The sequence below is a fragment of the Gobio gobio genome, assembly GCF_949357685.1.
Source record: "Gobio gobio genome assembly, chromosome: 24".
In the NCBI taxonomy this organism is placed as follows: Eukaryota; Metazoa; Chordata; class Actinopteri; order Cypriniformes; family Gobionidae; genus Gobio; species Gobio gobio.
The window spans coordinates 10281677-10299575 of NC_137120.1; the positions used below are offsets into that span (position 1 = coordinate 10281677).

The window sequence follows — 17899 nt, forward strand, 5'->3', positions numbered from 1 at the left end:
CCTATATCTGTCCAACAGTGCGTCCAGGTACCATTGAATCCACTGGTAATAGACATATAAGCCGTCGACGTGATGCACCAGGATTCTTGATTCATCAGAGCAGGCCACTTCCTTCCAATCATCCAAAGTAAAACCAATAATTTTGACCAAGCCAGACCAATCTCAATGATTCTGGGCCCATTTCATGTGTTGTTGACGATGGCGTGCATTTAGTGAAAATTGGACCCTAATAATAAGGCCATGTCCACTCTAAGTTTTTGTTTGAAAGCACATCTTTTTCTCTCCGTTTTGGCCTTCTGACCACACGCAGACTGCGTTTTTGTTTTCACAAAAATGCTCTACAAAGTGGATACATTTGAAAACAACGCTATTGTGCCAGTTGTGCTATTCACTTTCACACTGCTAATATATTTACTTTGCACACACTTCATATCACAGTCCTGCAAGGATGACAGTAAAAGTATTTGCATTTGCTGTCTTGCGGCAAAACATGAGGGCAGTTGCGTTTTAGACCAAAAGTAATAATGGTGAGTGAGTGCGACCGGGACGCATCAGTGAAAGGGTGAGATATTTGGCTAAATAAAATGATCCTGCCAGAAGAATTGCGTGATAACTTTATGATGTCTGTTTCGTCTGTACTGAAAGATGGATTCTGAAATCCACTACCGCTTCAATATAATTGTATATATCCTAATTAAATTTATAATCAAAGCCTCAATCATTATTCATCCTCCTGTATAATTATTATGATTTTAAGGATTCTTTCCAGTTATGATTTTGCTTATATCAAGAGGACCAATGATTGTTTCTTCCTTTATATTTTCTAAAAGTTTGTATTTGGTCTCTGAGTGGTGACTGAGGGTATGTCCTGGGCGTGTGTGATGTTTCGCAAGAACACTTGATTTCAGAACAGGCATCACACACCTCCAACTCGACAGGAATGCAGTAACAGTGATTGCTCATTTAGCCCAGCTTCCAGAGATTAAATATGGATTTGTCTTTCTCTATTTTATTTCATTTTATATTTCCTTTTACTGAAAACCTAAAGAATCAAGATGAATATGGTCTGTACTATTGTCTATATCTCTCACTGAGAGAAAAGCACGTTATCAATATGTTTGGGATAACATTCTCTGGTTTGGACCAGATCTCACCAACTCCAACCTTGGAAAGACTGTGTATCTGTGTATGTGCGCAGTATTTGGTGTTACAGATCAGTATTGGAGGTGGATTGCGTGCATGCTAAAAGATGAGGGGCTTGTAGTTTATTTTTCTTTAATTAATCTAACTCCTGACTCTTGGTCTTCATTTTTCACTACTGGTCCTGGGTCCTAAGCTGTTACCCCAACAGTTTCATCTCAGTGAGCTTTTTCACATGCACAGTACGGTGAATTTGGCGTTTTCTGACGTTTCAGTGGGGATGAGAAAATTTTGGAAAACGTATGGACAGAGAGCATTTTGAAAAGAAAACGTCTCAATTACGTATGGTAACCCTCGTTCCCTGAAGGAGGGAACGGAGACGTACGTCGGTTGTACAGACAAATTGGGATCCCTTCAGGGAGCCCCTATCAGCTTCGAGATACAGAGAACGGGCCAATGGGTATAAACAGGAAGCGAGAGCAGCGCACGTCATTCACTTCGGAGCTGAACAGCGTTGATGAAGAACAAGACTGCCTGCTATTCAGCTAGAGAAAAAAGAGTTTGAGAACTGAGAGGGACGCTCGTGTTGGCGATTACGGCACAAAACAGTGTGACTGCGTGCTCACCGCTGCACCAAACAAACTGCAAATTTGACGGTTCGGTGAGGACGTTCAGGTTGGTGAGAGCAGATACAGGCTGCACTATTTCCTGTATTCTGCCGCGGTCTTCCCTGGGTGCTTCAGCACTATTGAAAGAGCGTTTTCCTCGCAAAAAGAGCAACACGGGTGTTACACTGCGTCTTTTCCAAGACGTCATTCCACCCGTGCGTTTCTGGATGCGGTCGTTCCCTGTCACCCGCTGACGGTCACAATCGTTGTCTCACGTGCCTGAGGCAGCTTTTGTGTATAGTTCATGTTCTCACTGCGGGAACATGACTATCTCGGTGCTTAGGTCGAGACTCGCCTACCTCCAGGAAGGTGGAGTCCCCCTCCCCATACCTCGATCTAGAGCTACCTCTGCCCAGCAAGATAGACCTACTTCGACGGATGGCCGGGGTGACCTGAGGATCACGTTCAGGGCAAACCCGCCGAGCGTACCTCTGCGGGCCCCCGATCTCTCACAAGCGGCGCAGCCGGTGGTGCTTCCGGAGGAAACCGCTGGCCCCTCCCATGGGCATCTGGCAGTGAACTTCAAGGCACCCTCAGACAAACAGATGTCGATCGCTGTATCGGAGGGGGAGTTCCAGTCCTCAGAGGATGATGACCCGGCTGTACTGCCTCCCTCTGCTGATAGGGGCTCTCTGAAATTATCCCAATTCGTCAGTACAACCGACCTACGTCGAACGTGACCGACTGAAAGGGAATTCTGTTTTCAAATCTATCCGGATTAATGCAGACGTAGCGTAATGTTTGACTAAAGCTGCGTTTCCACCAAAATTACCCGGAACAATTTATCCCAGGAACTTTTTTCCCAGGAACTCTTTCCCCCCCAGACCTGCTGCTGTCTGCGTTTCCATCGCGGTCTAAAGTACTGTGAAGATTAGTCCAGTGACGTAGGACTGTGCGCGTCGACTTTACAGTTCCCACTGATTTCATCCTTTGCTAATAAATTTAAAGTTCCTGAACTTTGAAAAAGTACTACCTCACGAGCAGGGCCGTTTTGAGAGGGAAATATTTACCCGGAACTTCATTTAGACCTCGGTTCCTGCGGTCAAAACACACCGAGTACCACCCAAAAGTTCCTAGTTCCTGGGGAAAGTTCCTGCGGTGGAAACACGGCTTAATAAATTTGCTATTGTTTTTCTCCCTTAGTCTCATGTTTTTCCCCAGTAGATTAAACAGACAAAAAAATCTGTTGACAGTAGAAGCACAGAAAGAAACTCTTCACCTACAAACTAAACACTCTGCTCTGAATGCCTAGAGTTACCGACATATGTTTGTTTATCCACCCAACGGATCAAACCACATTTAGAAAACTAAGGTTTCAATCTGACTCAGAGAAGATAGACCTCAGTAAAGCCGATACTGTGAGATTATACACACTTTTAACTTTGTACACTGGTTTTTCCATTCACCTAAAATTTAGAAATACAATTCATTTTAAAATCATTAAAGTTATGCTCCATTTCACCATGAAATGTAAGTCATCCACAATTCACATAATATTATTCTACTTTTAGCCATTTGAAACAGTCAGGTAGCTACACCCTCAGAAGAAAAGCATTCACTGAGGCTACAACCCTTCTAATACGAACTCTTAACCTTTTGAAAAAAATAAAGATTTTTTTAATCCATCAAGAACAGTTAACTATAACTTTATATCGTATGCAAATGCAATGTGTGAAGTAGGAGGGCCACACGCTGCCATGGGAGGATTCACACAACACTTTAACAGTTCTGCAGTTAGATCACACACTGAACCACTGGAGAAAATGTCTCGCATGTTAGTTTTGTTCTGTTGGAGTCTGACTGGTAAGTTATGAAAGCATTTTTATGACTTGGTTTTTTTTTTCCGTTTCAGTGTAAATTAGAATTCGATTTTGTCATCTGCTGTTATGTACCAAAATAATTATGAATATTGTATGAATATGGTAGAAGATCTACTAACTTTAAATGCAGGGCCAGTTGTTAAAAAAGCTTAATCTGGATCAGAATGATCTGGATTTGGAAATCTCATGTTTTGTCTCAGGATCAGGTAATCCATCTTAAATTTTGTGCCAGTTTATCAAAGCAAAATTGGATTGGATCTCCCAGATTCTGATACACACTTTTTCAGATTACCGAATCTGGATAACTAGTGCTCTACGGAGCCCCTAAAGGGACATAATGATGGAAAAAAGATCAAATAAATATTTAAATGCTTTAGCTTTGTCTCAGAAACAATTGGTGTAGCTTTCACCCGAGAGACTGCGTTCGCTCACAAAGAACTTTTGACTGGTTCATCTCTAATGATTGTGCCAATGTAGTTTACAAACTATGATAAATAAAATTCTTTAAATTAAATATAATCTTTTTGTTGGATATTTACAGCTGTTTGGGGATTATTTTATGGGGCCAAAATCTCTTTTTTACTTTACTGCAGGCTACCAAAAGGCTTAAAAGAAAGCCTAATTTCTACTTCTAATTTATTACTTTAACATTTAAACTAATCAAGAGCAAAATAAAGTGTGTGTGTATTACATGATACAAATGTTGTATTTTTTAACCAGTTTTTTGGTTGTGAAATCCACCCTTCTGATAGGATCAGTATAATCCAGATTTCTTTGGAGGCATCTCAATCCTAAAACGTTTTGAACAACCCACATTTATGATTTGATCCAGATCAAAACCAAGATTGAATTTTATGATCTAATCTGATTTCAGAATCCTTTTTTTCTTTTGAACGACCCATCTTAACCCTATCATCCTAACCCTAACCCTAAGCTTTGATCCAATCCGACAGCCGAAACCCGATCAAATTACTTATGAACATCTGGCCCCCTTCTCATATTTTCCCCATCACCATGTCCCTTCAGGGGCTCCGTAGAGCATTAGTAATCCAGATTTTGTAATAGAATATGTATCTAGATCAGGGTGATCCAATCCAATTTTGCTTTGAAAAACCGGCACAAAAGTAAGATGCATTACCTGATCCTGAGAAGCAAAACATGAGATTTCCAAATCCAGATAATTCTGATCCAGATTAAACTTTTTGAACAACTGGCCCCAGGTCTCTCTTGGGATTAAGATTAGAAAGTTCTGGGAATGGTCATGAAAATAATGTGAAATCTCTGCAGTGAATGTGTGAACATTCCATTGTTCACACATTCTGCTTCGAACTGCTTCAGGGCCATTTTGTGTCATTTTAAAAATATTTCTGCAGTGATCATAAACATCTACAAATGTCATGGAAATTCACTGGTCAAAATGTGCAGGACCCTTATAGTGCAGACAAGCCAGTGATCTAAATATCTCATTTATTTAAAAAATGTATTTAAAATATCCAGCACAATTAAAACTACTTTCAGACCCACTTTATATTAGGTGGCCTTAACTACTATGTACTAACATTTTAATTAATAATTTGATACAATGCACTTGTGTACATACATGTTTTTACATTGTACTTACATTTGAAAAAATACCTGCATGTAATTACGTCTGTAATTAATTTCTGTAGTTACATTTGTAATTACACTGTTGACACTTCCCTTACACCTAACCCTACCCTTAAACTTACCCATACCACCACACCTGTCCCAAACCCTACCCGTATCCCACCTCAATATCAGCAAAGGTGTTTTGCAATACAATTTGAACACAGTAAGTACATTGTACTTATTTTTTGATGTAAGTACATAGTACATAAGGCCACCTAATATAAAGTGGGGCCGTACTTTCAATCTGCAATAATTACCATGCATTTACTTTCAATAAATTATGAAACTTTAAACACTGATTGTTCTCTACACTTTAAAACAAATTAAAGTGTAAGGATGTGCTTCACCAATAAGGTTGATATTTGAAATTTGTTTTGTTTCTGCTTATTTAGCATGTTCTCAACTTTACATGTAAATTAATCTGATTTCAGGCTTTGTAAACCATCAGAAATAAAAAATCTGTGTGTTCATCAGGTGTGTTTGGTGATTCAGTGTCAGTGATGGAGGGAGATTCTGTCACTCTAAACACTGATGTTACTAAAATACATGAAGGCGATGACATACTGTGGAAATATGGAGCTGAAAAATTCCAAATAGGTAAAATAAAGAAAAGGAAGCAAATCTTCTCCACATATGATGATGTTCCTGATGGGAGATTCAGAGACAGACTGAAGCTGGACGATCAAACTGGATCTCTGACCATCACAAACATCAGAACTGAACATGCTGGAGTTTATCAACTAGAGATAACTGGAGCATTAGAGACATCAAAAACATTCAGAGTTTCTGTCTATGGTGAGTAGAGACGTCATTTGTCCAAATGTTCACATATTCTATTTACATATTCAAATGTTTAAACAGTTTATAGTTTGAGATGACAGACACATTCAGTGACCATCAACACACTAAACACTCACTCAACACAAAATATTGTAAGACCGCATGAATTCGCTCCAAGGATCGGTAGCGAACCGCGGTGAAGGCCTTGCACGCGTTCAGTGTTTCAGCTGGAAGAATGGATTTGATTATAATATTCTTTATCTGACTCCATTTATCATAGTTGTCGCATTTAGAAGAGAATCCCAACCGGTGGTTTGGTCATCTATATTTGATAGTTAATCATACATCTGATCGTTCCGTTTTAACCCTTTGTTGCAATTATACCGTTCCACATTGGAGATAGTTAATAATTACAGATTAATTCAGAAAGGATCAAAATGTAACAATTTATTAACAATCAAGTAAATGTAAAATGTCAATTACATCATAGACATAAATCTCTTCTAAAAGGAAACACAAATTCTAGTTATGGTTACACTCTAAATAGTTTCAAATAGATGTAAACATAAACCATTAATTATGCTCAGTAGGCCTCTGCCTAGAATGTTACCTGTGAGATAGAGAAAGAGAGAGAGAGAGAGAGATAGAGAGAGAGAGAGAGAGAGAGAGAGAAAGAAAGAGAGAGAGCTAAAGAACAGCTCTCTCCAGAGATAGCAGAGAATCAAAAGAGAGCGAGCTACAATTGAAATCCTCTTTTATCCTCTTCCCTGATGTCACCAAATTCAAATCTGACTCTTTTAAAACTGACCAATCAGACCAAACCGTGAGACATTTGAAAATAACCAATCAGACAAAACTTCCCCCATTGTATCAAAGGTGCGAAAACCTCATTCTTTTGTCTTTCTAACTCCAACTGGCCCCTCTGATGGCATTAAGGGGGAAGGGGTTGAGTCAATTTCAATATCCTGATCATGACGATGGCTGCTAACAGCAAAGCAGATGATTTTGTTCTATTTCAAATATCTTTGATTATTTTCCACCTTACAATATATTACACTGATTCACTACAATTCACAACACTGAAAATAATCTGATTGTTGTGTTCATATTCCTCTTATTCTCATGTTTTCCAGCTGTTCCTGTCATCAGCAGAGACTGTTCCTTATCATCATCATCATCAAATTGTTCACTGGTGTGTTCAGCTGTGAATGTGGGTCATGTGACTCTCTCCTGGTACAAAGGAAACAGTTTATTGTCCAGCATCAGTGTGTCTGATCTCAGCATCAGTCTCTCTCTACCTCTGGAGGTGGAATATCAGGATAAAAACACCTACAGCTGTGTGCTGAACAATCCCATCAGCAACCAGACCAGACATCCCAACATCACTCAACTCTGTCACACATGTGCAGGTACAGCCGTGGTTTATTCATTGAGCTGATCTAGCTGAGCTGGTCTGTTGAAGATCGGACTCACATTAATGACTGTCTCTCTTTTCTTCTCCTTCAGGTCCTCCAGTCTCTCTGATAGTGTTGATCTCTGCTGCTGCTGCTGCTGCTGGATCTCTGTTGATTGTTGCTGCTCTCTGGATCTTCTGCATCTGCAGGAAACACAGAAAAACTGATCAAGACGGCAAGTATTATCCTCTACTTTTAAACAAGTAAAATAAGAAATAATTATTTGAAAATATGTTCTAAATATTTTAGCCAACTAATAGCCCAATTTTATGATTTAATTAAAATTATTCTCAATTTTCTTTGACTTATAAAAGTCTATTTGTATAATGACACTGAACGTCTCTCTTTACTTGTCTCACTCGCACAAAAAAAAAAGTTTCTCAAACATTATCATCACTGGAAATGCAAAAACAGAAAAGTTTATTTTTAATTAAAAAAACTATAAAAGAAATCTCCATTTTATGAATATAATCTTACATGTGTAAGGATGTGGCTGGTGCTCTAAAATCAATGTATATGAATATTAACTTTTGTTGAGCTTGCTGATCCTTAATGCTGAATAAATACAAATAATGCAAAATACTTTAGTTTTGTTAAACTTCACATCTGGGTTTGATTTATGTGGCTCTGTATATTTTATGATAAATACTCTTTTAGAAATGTTTGTGTGTGGAAAAAGTTATTGGCCTAATGGCAAATTAAATGTGTTAATGCCGTCTTTAAAGACGTTCAGTTACTTTGGTGTTAAATCTGAAAGCATGAATTAAATGAATAACACACAGGCTGTGAAGAACCAGATTTGGTTAAGGTTGAGTTTTGTGGTTTTTAAGTATCTATAATTGTTTAAACAGATGAGACTTGTGCAGTTGAGATCACTTATGCTGAGATGACATTCTACAAAAGAAACATACAGAAATGGGTAAGACAATTTATTGTTAATTTGTCTTTTTATAATTTAATTTATACAAAAAAATCTAATTATAACTTTAAAAAAATCATGACAAATTTTGCGTATTTCATAATTTGGGATTTTTAATCTTTTGTATGTCACAATTTAGATTTTTTTTGGTCATAATTATGATTTAACAGAGCATGTTTTATTTTTCTGATGTGGCAGTAATGGCCTTTCAAAGTATAATGAACCATCACACAGTAAATCTCAAACACAACAGCACCATCTTTTATAAAAGACTTGTTACTTTAAAAAACTTACATTACATTAATTATTATTAGTATATCTTGTGTTATGATTTTTTTACAGAAAGTTGAAGAGGAGAGTCGTGTGGAATATGTACCAATCAAATTCAGAAGATGATCAAACTTTAAATGTTGTTCCTTTAAAGTACAAGACCCAGATTGTGTGATAATTTACCTCCTGAACAACCTCAGACTCTGAGGGCCCTGTTGTAACGTTCTGAGCTCATGGTCTGAAGCGCACGGCGCAGGTGCACTTAGAGCGTGTCCAAAACCACGTTTGCTAGTTAAACGACAGAAAAAACGGTCGCCGCACCAGGCACATGGTCCAAAAGAGTTGTACAAGGTCTCTTAATGAGTCTTCCGTGTCTTGAGTCTATAAGGTAACAATAATATAATAAGATAACCTTGTTTGAAATGGGTTTGGCTGAAAGACAATTTTGGTTTCGTCTATACTACTAGGTACTTATATTATATTGACTGGGTTAAATAGAATTGCATTACTAAAAAGAGACTAAAATACAATTTTCATGGACTAAAACTAGACGAAAATAGTCATGAAAAATTCAGACTAAAATAAGACTAAAATGCTCAGACTTTTAGTCGACTGAAACTTGACGACTAAAAAGAGTATGAACGTGACTAAAACTAATAAAAACTAAAATGACAGCTTGACACAAAGACTAAAACTAAAATGAAAACCGGCCGCCAAAAACAACACTAGGTCCAAAAGGGTTGTATCAAGTCTCCTAATGAGTCATGGGTGTATTTTTGGGCGCAACATGTAATAAACCAATCTGAGTCTCATCTCTCATTCCCTTTAAAAGCCAGTTGCACTTGCACCAGAGATGTTCACAAGTCTTTCATCTGGAGTCTGAGTCAAGTTTGGAGTCTTTATTCACGAGTCTGAGTCGAGTCTCAAGTAATTTTATGTCTTACAAAAAAAAATGATATATTCAAAAATCCTTTTTTTTTAATAGACAAAATATGACCTTTCTCAGATAACAAACGTAATATTGCACTTTTGTCACACAGAAATGCACTTGACAGTAAACCACTGATTTTGAGCTAGGATACATTAAAGTGAATTTACTGCTTTTAAAATCTGTCATCATTTACTCACTCTCATGTCGTTCCAAACCTGTATGACTTTCTCTCTTCCGTGAAACATAAAAAGATATTTTGAAGAATGTTGGCAACCAAACCATAGGCTATACCATTGAATAGCCTATTGTATGGACAAAAAAAGACTCACATGATTTTCTTTTATGTTACACAGACAGAAATTCATTGAGGTTTGGAATGACATTAGGGTGAGTAAACGTTCACATGTTTTGGTTGAACTACCCCTTTAAAAACAATAAAAAATGTTCGAGAGTTAACACCTAATTCATGTAACACACTGATATGATATCTATCTTTCATGAGGTTCTCATTGAAATAACATTTTGTTACATTTCATTAGATCTATTATAAATTTCATAAAACATTTACAGAGAAAAAAGCTTTGTCCTTAAAGGGATAGTTCACCCAAAAATGAAAATTGTGTCATCATTTACTCAAGTTGTTCCAAACCTGTACGAGTTTCTTTGTTCTGCTGAACACAAAAGAATATATTTTGAAGAATGTTTGTAACAAAGCAGATAGAGCAACTATTGACTACCATAGTATTTTTTTTCCTACTATGGTAGTCAATAGTTGCTCTATCTGCTTGGTTACACACATTCTTCAAAATATCCTCTTTTGTGTTCAGCAGAACAAAGAAACTCATACAGGTTTGGAACAACTTGAGGGTGAGTAAATGATGACAATTTTCATCCAGGCTTTAAAGCTGTTTTGTTGAATTATAATTTAATTACCCTACACTCTAAAAAAAAAAAAGGTTCTATATGGCACCAAAAATGGTTCTTGGCTCGTAAGGATAGGGGAACCTTTTTTAGTGCTATATAGCACCAATTCTTCAGCGGTTCTTCAGAGGTGCTATAGAGCACCTTAGTCAAAGAACCGGTGAAGAACCTCTGAAGAACCACTGAAGGACCAAAATTGGTGCTCCACCAAGGAGTGGCTCTGTAAGAAGCATATCAAGCATATCAAGGTTCTGGCGTGGCCTAGCCAGTCTCCAGACCTAAATCCAATAGAGAATCTTTGGAGGAGCTCAAACTCCATGTTTCTCAGCGACAGGCCAGAAACCTGACTGATCTAGAGAAGATCTGTGTGGAGGAGTGGGCCAAAATCCCTCCTGCAGTGTGTGCAAACCTGGTGAAAAACTACAGGAAACGTTTGACCTCTGTAATTGCAAACAAAGGCTATTGTACCAAATATTAACATTGATTTTCTCAGGTATTCAAATACTTATTTGCAGCTGTATCATACAAATGAATAGTTAAAAAAAATCATACATTGTGATTTCTGGATTTTTTATTTTAGATTATGTCTCTCACAGTGGACATGTACCTACGATGACAATTTCAGACCCCTCCATGATTTTTAAGTGGGAGAACTTGCAAAATAGCAGGGTGTTCAAATACTTATTTTCCTCACTGTACAAAGTGGAATTTGCGAGGGGAAAGACTGAACGCTAGCCTAGAAATCTAGACGCACCCTAGCGGCAGCAAATCTAATTTGTAGCCAGGGTAGTCTAGCATGGCTTGTGAGCTGGAAAAACCAAACTCTGGTCAGGCCAATCACATTGTGCATAGAGTCGGTGGGCGGGCTTAACATAATGACGGCATAGTTGACGTGGTTCCGCGTACTACTTGTAAACAAAGAAGTTGGTGAACAGCGGTCTTTCGAATCAGCTTTGGTCGCAACTCTGGAAGACTTGGAGTTAAGCTTTTCTTTGAGAAAAGCACAAAGAACGGCCCTGAAGTCATTCTTTAGAAAGGAAGATGTGTCCGGAGTTTTGCCGACCAGATACGGCGAAAGTTTAATCCATCAGCTAGCTCCGCTTCACCTTCTTCATTGCTCTGGTTGGTTGTTGCGCTATCCTATTGCGTGCAGAGGGAATCTGAAAGACAACCATTTATCCCGCTCCTCGGATTGAGCCCTGCCAATGGTGAGTTCCCAGACCCAACATCTTGATGTGGGTCTGGCTTGTCAGGCTAACTGAACACTTCTCCAGAGAGGAATCCTTTTATTTGTAATATTTAAAAATGTTTATGTGCTGCTGCACCTGAAAATGCACCTGAACGCACCTTGCTTTTTTGGGCCAGTACGCCCATAGGCGCACAAATGGGAGCAAGTGCATTTGCTATTTAAACAACGTGGCACAGGACATGAAAATGTCTGGCTAAAAACACTTGTGTCGCGTCTGCCGTCACATTGCGCCGGGTGTATGATAGGACCCTGAGTCTATGGTGGAGTTTTTGGGATTGTAAGAATCATCATGTTACATTAGGGAATCACACAAGACTAAAGTATGATAATTGAAACCAGATTAACTAAACGTTCTCCTCAAAAATTCTCTTCAAAAGAATTTACCTTAATTGCAATACATTTATTTATTATGTAAATAATGTGGCCCATTGCAGCATTTTCATGTATGCAAAACATAGATGCAAACTAGTGATCAAAAGGTGACAAAGTGAACTCTGCTGTGGTCTCATTTATTTATATCTGTACACAAACGTGGTTTGATCAGTTGAGTAGACATACAGCTTGTGCATGAGAATGCGTCTACTGCTAGAAGTTTGCATTTGATGTCAGTTGTAGTGTTTGTCTGAGGTGTCACTGTGTCTGTGCGAGTGTGTGTCTGAGGTGTCAATAAAGCATCTGTGCGAGTGTGTGTCTGAGGTGTCAATAGTGTGTCTGTGCGAGTGTGTGTCTGAGGTGTCAGTCTGTTTGAACAGCAAGTCGTTGCAAGGATTTTTCATTCTACCGTTTATGCTCAAATGAAACCGTTGATGACTTCTCTACAGGGAAGCCACTCTATTACAAAATACTAAACTCATTAGTGCTGATGTTTGACTAAAAAGGTCCCAAATCAAACTGTGACATTACTGTGAAAATGTTAAATATTATATTCTTTGTGTGTATGATGGTCCTGCAGTTGAGCAGTTCTACTCTCAGGGAAAAAAGGTACACCAGCGGTCATGTGCAGTAGCTTTTCAAAAGGCACACCTTATTTACCCCTTAGGGGTGCACATTAGTACCTAAATGATTGAAAAGGTAGCGCACCAGTGACAGTTTATACCATTTTTTTCTGAGAGTTTGGTTTCAGTAGTTTCAATTCTTTCTAAGCAGAACTATTGATCTGTTTTTCTTATTAAAGGTTATATACTGTTTTCTGCCAGTGTCTGGGTCATTTTATTAATAAACACAATGTATGATTTACATTTTTTTATTTATGTTTGATGGTTGTTAATAATTTGCTTACATCAGCTTTGAGGAGAAACTAAATGCTGCTAACAAACAGGGCTCCTTTCCAAAGGTGAAACAAAGGTTGAAATTTAGAGTGTGAAATCAAATCATAAACAGACAGAAAATCTCACCTCAGGTTCCCTTGATAGTGTCAAAGTCCAGACACAAAGTTATGAGGACTGCTCAAGATATCCGCTCCGGCTCCAGTTCCAGTAACCGACGCCTGAGGATCAGGGAACAAAACATGAGTGATGGGGTAGCAGTGTTATCCAACAATAGACCACTTGTTTTTAACTTTAATAGAAAGAAGCATTAGCAAATATGTTGTTAGTGTGGTGTTCTGGTAGATTTTAGTAGGCCTACCAAATGCTAGTGTACTCTGAGTGGGTGGTTGTTTGCTGGTCAAGAGCCCACATGTCTGATATTATATAGCCTATCTCTGTCATATTCTGGTCTGTCTTGGGTCCCTCCTTCAAAGTTCATCTGAGGTACTTTTCACCTGGTGCATCGTCCAGCAAGTCTGGTAACTTAAAATAACTGCACACCTCTCATAAGGCACACAGAATGAGGATGATTTATGTCTGAAACACAGGACTTTTGTTGGGTAATGTTTACAAGCTGATAAGTTCGTCTGCGATAACGATGCCACTTGAAAAACTCGATCATGACGTGCAGCATCAAATGAGTCGAGGTTCTCACGCTACATATTAATACATGTCTGTAGTGACAGTAAATGACCCTCTCTGTTGTTTACACCCACAACACCAGCACTAGCATCTGTTGCGATTCGTAAACCGCCCCACGAAAGCAGAGATGCTGCGTCCCAATACTACGCCCTAAAGTATCTTTTTATGAAGTAAACGTATACTTTTGAGTGTGTTTAGCAGGACTCACGTCATCCAGTTGCGTCTGAAATGCGGTAGCACGTTGATCTGCAGTCGCGGGTCTTTCATGCGGAGACTCACGCATAATGATGCATTTAAAAGTTTTAATGGCCAAACGGATCTTTATAAAAGTTCACGTTGCTATTGCATATTATAACACGGATAAGTTATCACGTATAGTTTATCAGGTTAAACTTTGATTAGTCACCGTCTGTCGCGCATATCCGCCATGTTTTGTAGTTTTTTAACATATCGTGTTTGTAGTTCCTCCTCATAAGCGCAATGGGTTGTGGGCAATGTTAGCCTTTAGAAGCTGCGTTTCATTCGACAGTGTTCACTGCTCCCTAAGTAGGGGAGAACGAGGTAATGTGAGACATCGGGTAATGTGAGACACCCCCTGTATCTGGTCAACAGAACACATTTGTGGTCATATGACCATTATGTTTTCAAGCCCCTTCAATTTCCCCTTGGCCATGAAGGAGAGGACCTCATGGTGCTGTGGCAAGCATGTTTTTCTCACAAAAATATGTTTTTTGCATGTAAAAGTAAATTTTCTTGCTGTCAACTTAATCAACTGTTGTGCCAAAGCAAATTGATTCAGGTAGAAAAACTTATATCACACATGTTGATGAACTACCAACATATAAAACCATGTGATGATGCTATCTGAAGATTATCCTGAATTGCTAGTAAGAGAGATCGTTTTTTCTAAAAATGTGGTGGTGGGGTAAAGTGAGACAAATGATCTGGGGTAAAGTGAGACATGAGGCATAAGTTAAGTTTAGTCTAAAAAATATTTCAATGTAATATTAAATTGCATATTTTGTATTTTTAATGTCATAAATATTGTAGAAAAGCCATCATGCCAAGACAATACACCAGGAAGATGACCTGGGGCACATGTTCCTAAAAGTGATGTGGTGAAGAAGCTGCCTCAACCTAAAGGCCTGGAGGAGCCACACGGAGAGAGCAACTCCTCATCTTTCCCTGTAACCTTCAGGGAATAAATGTAGAGTAGGCTAGATGTAGAGTATGACAGAAGGCTGATGGGTCTAGTCCTGTGTTCTGAGTCCCAGACTGTTCTAGCTGGTTCTGATTGTCCTTTGCCCTGACCCCCAGACTCTGGCTCTAAGGGTCCCGTATTCTGACCCCCAGACTGTGCTCTAATCTAACTGGTTCTATCGGTCATTTGAATGTTAATTAAAACATTTTGAATTATATTATGTTGTATTTGATTTTGTTCATAGTTACTTTCAAGTATTTAGAAAAAAAAAAAGTGCTTATTGACCAATCTGTTACTCGTCCGACATTAGTTCTGGAATGTGTGGTTGTCAAGCTAGCTGTCAGGATTCTGACTGTTACAACATGTGTTGTTATGGTAGTTTCAGAGTGGAAAAAGTAAGTGGTTCACTTTACCCGCTTGAATTCTCTGGTCTGTCTCAGTTTACCCCTAAGCTGGGGTAAAGTGAGACACAAGACAACTTTTTTTTAAACAATCATATTTTCACTGACTTTCATCCTGAATACATTCTGATAATTTCCATTGCTAGGAAACATCCTGAATTAATGGGAAATGTGTCAATTTTACTGAAATATTTTTTCCATCCGACCAAAGAACCAGGTCCCGTCTGAAGTTCCAGTAGTGTCAGTTACTTTTCAAACATTCTGTGGTCAGATGAGAAAAACAAAAGCTTTTTGTCAGCAAACACTCAAGATGGGGCTCAAAAATGAGCCTCAAAAACGGCTTTAAACCTGTCGTAGAATGCCCACTCTCACAAAACACCATCTGTAATAATCTTCAATTCGCCCTCATAGAACCTGAAGTCGTAGACAATCTGATCAAAAAAGAAGTTGAGTCAGGCTTCATGATCTGCCCGTTTGACAATCCCCCGTTTAACGTGTTTCGTATCAGCCCCGTTGGAGTGGCTACAAGAAAATTCAGCCAAATTCCAGGAATCCCTGCCCAAAGAGAAAATTGACCAAATAATTATAGTCTCATCTACTCTCCTCGAAAAATTCAATTGTTCAAAACGTGAACTTCTATCCCTGCTCGGCCATTTTAACTTCACAATGCGCATCATTCCGCAGGCCCTTCATATCGCATCTCCTCTCTCTCGCGTCCTCCGTCCACTTGCTAGAGGACCTAATTTCGATAACTCAAGCATGTCGCTAGCAGCATTCAAGATTCAAGAGTTTTATTTGTCACATACACAGTTATATACACAATATACAACTGGCAGTGAAATGTAAACAGGTCCGCTCCATGGACAGTGCAAATAACAGTTACAAGAAATTAAATAGAAATAGAATAAAGTTAGAATAAAAAGTATTAACATAAGTAGAATTATAAATAAATCAAGTAAAAGATAAAAATAGGAAATAAGATAAAAATAAAAATATAAAAAATATGTGGATGATAAGTGAGATAAACTGTAGACTTAAAAATAAGTGGTTAACATAAAATATATAATATGTATATATAAAGAAGTATAATGTGCAAGGTTTATTACAGGTTGTTACGCAGTAACAATAGGGACGTAAAGTAAAGTGAAGTAAAGTGCAGTGCAATTGCAGTATGTGGATGTTAATGTTGAAAGACCGTATGTTTATGCGTGTGCGGGGGTGAAGTGAGTCACGTGACTGAGTTCAGGAGTCTGATGGCCTGGGGGAAGAAACTCCTCCTGAGTCTTTCAGTCTTTGCCATCAGGCTACGGAAGCGCTTACCAGATGGCAGCAGGGTGAAGTGAGAGTTTGCAGGGTGATTAATGTCTCTGATGATTTTAGTAGCTCTACCTCTGCAGCGTTTGGTGTAGATGTCCTGCAGAGACGGGAGAGCTGAGCCTGAGATGCGCTCGGATAAGCGCACCACTCTTTGCAGGGCTTTGCAGTCGTGACATTCTAGTGCACTGCGACAAATTATGTTTTATTAACAAGGTTCGGGAGGATCACGTTCAGATAATTGACACACGTGGAGAGCACTCAGCTAATCAACAATAAGAGGTGTATATATACGCAGCAGTCTTAGCTCCATTTTGTTGACAGTTTATCAGCATCAGCATCTTGGATCACAGTTTGCTAAACATGTCTCAATGCCTAAGCCCTTCATCCAACGATGAAAGCGATATCCCCAGTGATCCGCCGCCGCATTCCGCCGGCCCCAGTACCATCCTTCCGATGCCGGACACCGAAATCGAGCCCCATGCTTCTTCGCGCGGCCACACGCCTGCTCATTCAGGTTTACGCTCGCCAAGACGTCAAGGCCAGTCTTCACCACCCCCCCCAAGACTTCGATCATCCGCCGCGGGCCTCCTCCTACCGTTCGGCCGTCCCGAACAATCCCACCTATCGGGAAGTGGACCGTAGCAGGTTTGAGGCAAGCGCTGGGTAACTCAGACATACAGGCTTCGCGGAAATTGAACAAAACGGAGCTGTATGATCTTTATGTGTCATAGCAATTAACTAACCTCTCTCCCAAGCACACACCAGCTCCCAAGACGGCCCTAAAGCAGAGCAGAGCCCGTAGAGCACAAACACCACCATCGTCTTCTCGCACAAGATACGGCTTGCTTCGCCCATTAAGTCGCAGCAACAGGCCTTCAGCAAGCCTGGGCCGTGCTCCAGATTCCGCCGGAGCAGGGCCACTCCCACCTCCTTGGGGGGGTATTTAGCCAGGCGGCTGTCCTATGCTCTTTAGCTTTTGGGGGGTACTCTGGGTTCGGGCCAAATTCCGAGCTCGAAGCCCTCCCCACAGACAGCACACCAAATACGCACTTAAATTTACTCTCTTTAATTATATGTAAGTGTGAACGAAGCAACAGTGCATTGCATAAATAAAGGCCGTTCCCATGCACCTGCTATGATGCCACTTCTAAGGCGTCTCACTTGGATTTCAGCTTACGACCAATTCATCATAATCGCTAAACACGTCCCTGGATCAGAAAACCAAATCG

At 39.4% G+C, this 17899-nt stretch overlaps 1 protein-coding gene across 1 annotated transcript in view; it reads right to left on the minus strand.

Moving 5' to 3' along the window:
* Positions 1–14200, minus strand: part of LOC307120419 (uncharacterized protein) — a 50955-nt gene extending 36755 nt beyond the window's left edge. The window contains exons 1-3 of the mRNA XM_079807448.1: positions 13960–14200; positions 13197–13288; positions 7532–7655 (exon numbers count right to left, since the gene is read on the minus strand). The gene's annotated coding sequence lies outside the window, so the exon portion shown is untranslated. The remainder of the gene's footprint in view (positions 1–7531; positions 7656–13196; positions 13289–13959) is intronic.
* Between the last annotated feature and the right edge of the window lie 3699 nt (positions 14201–17899).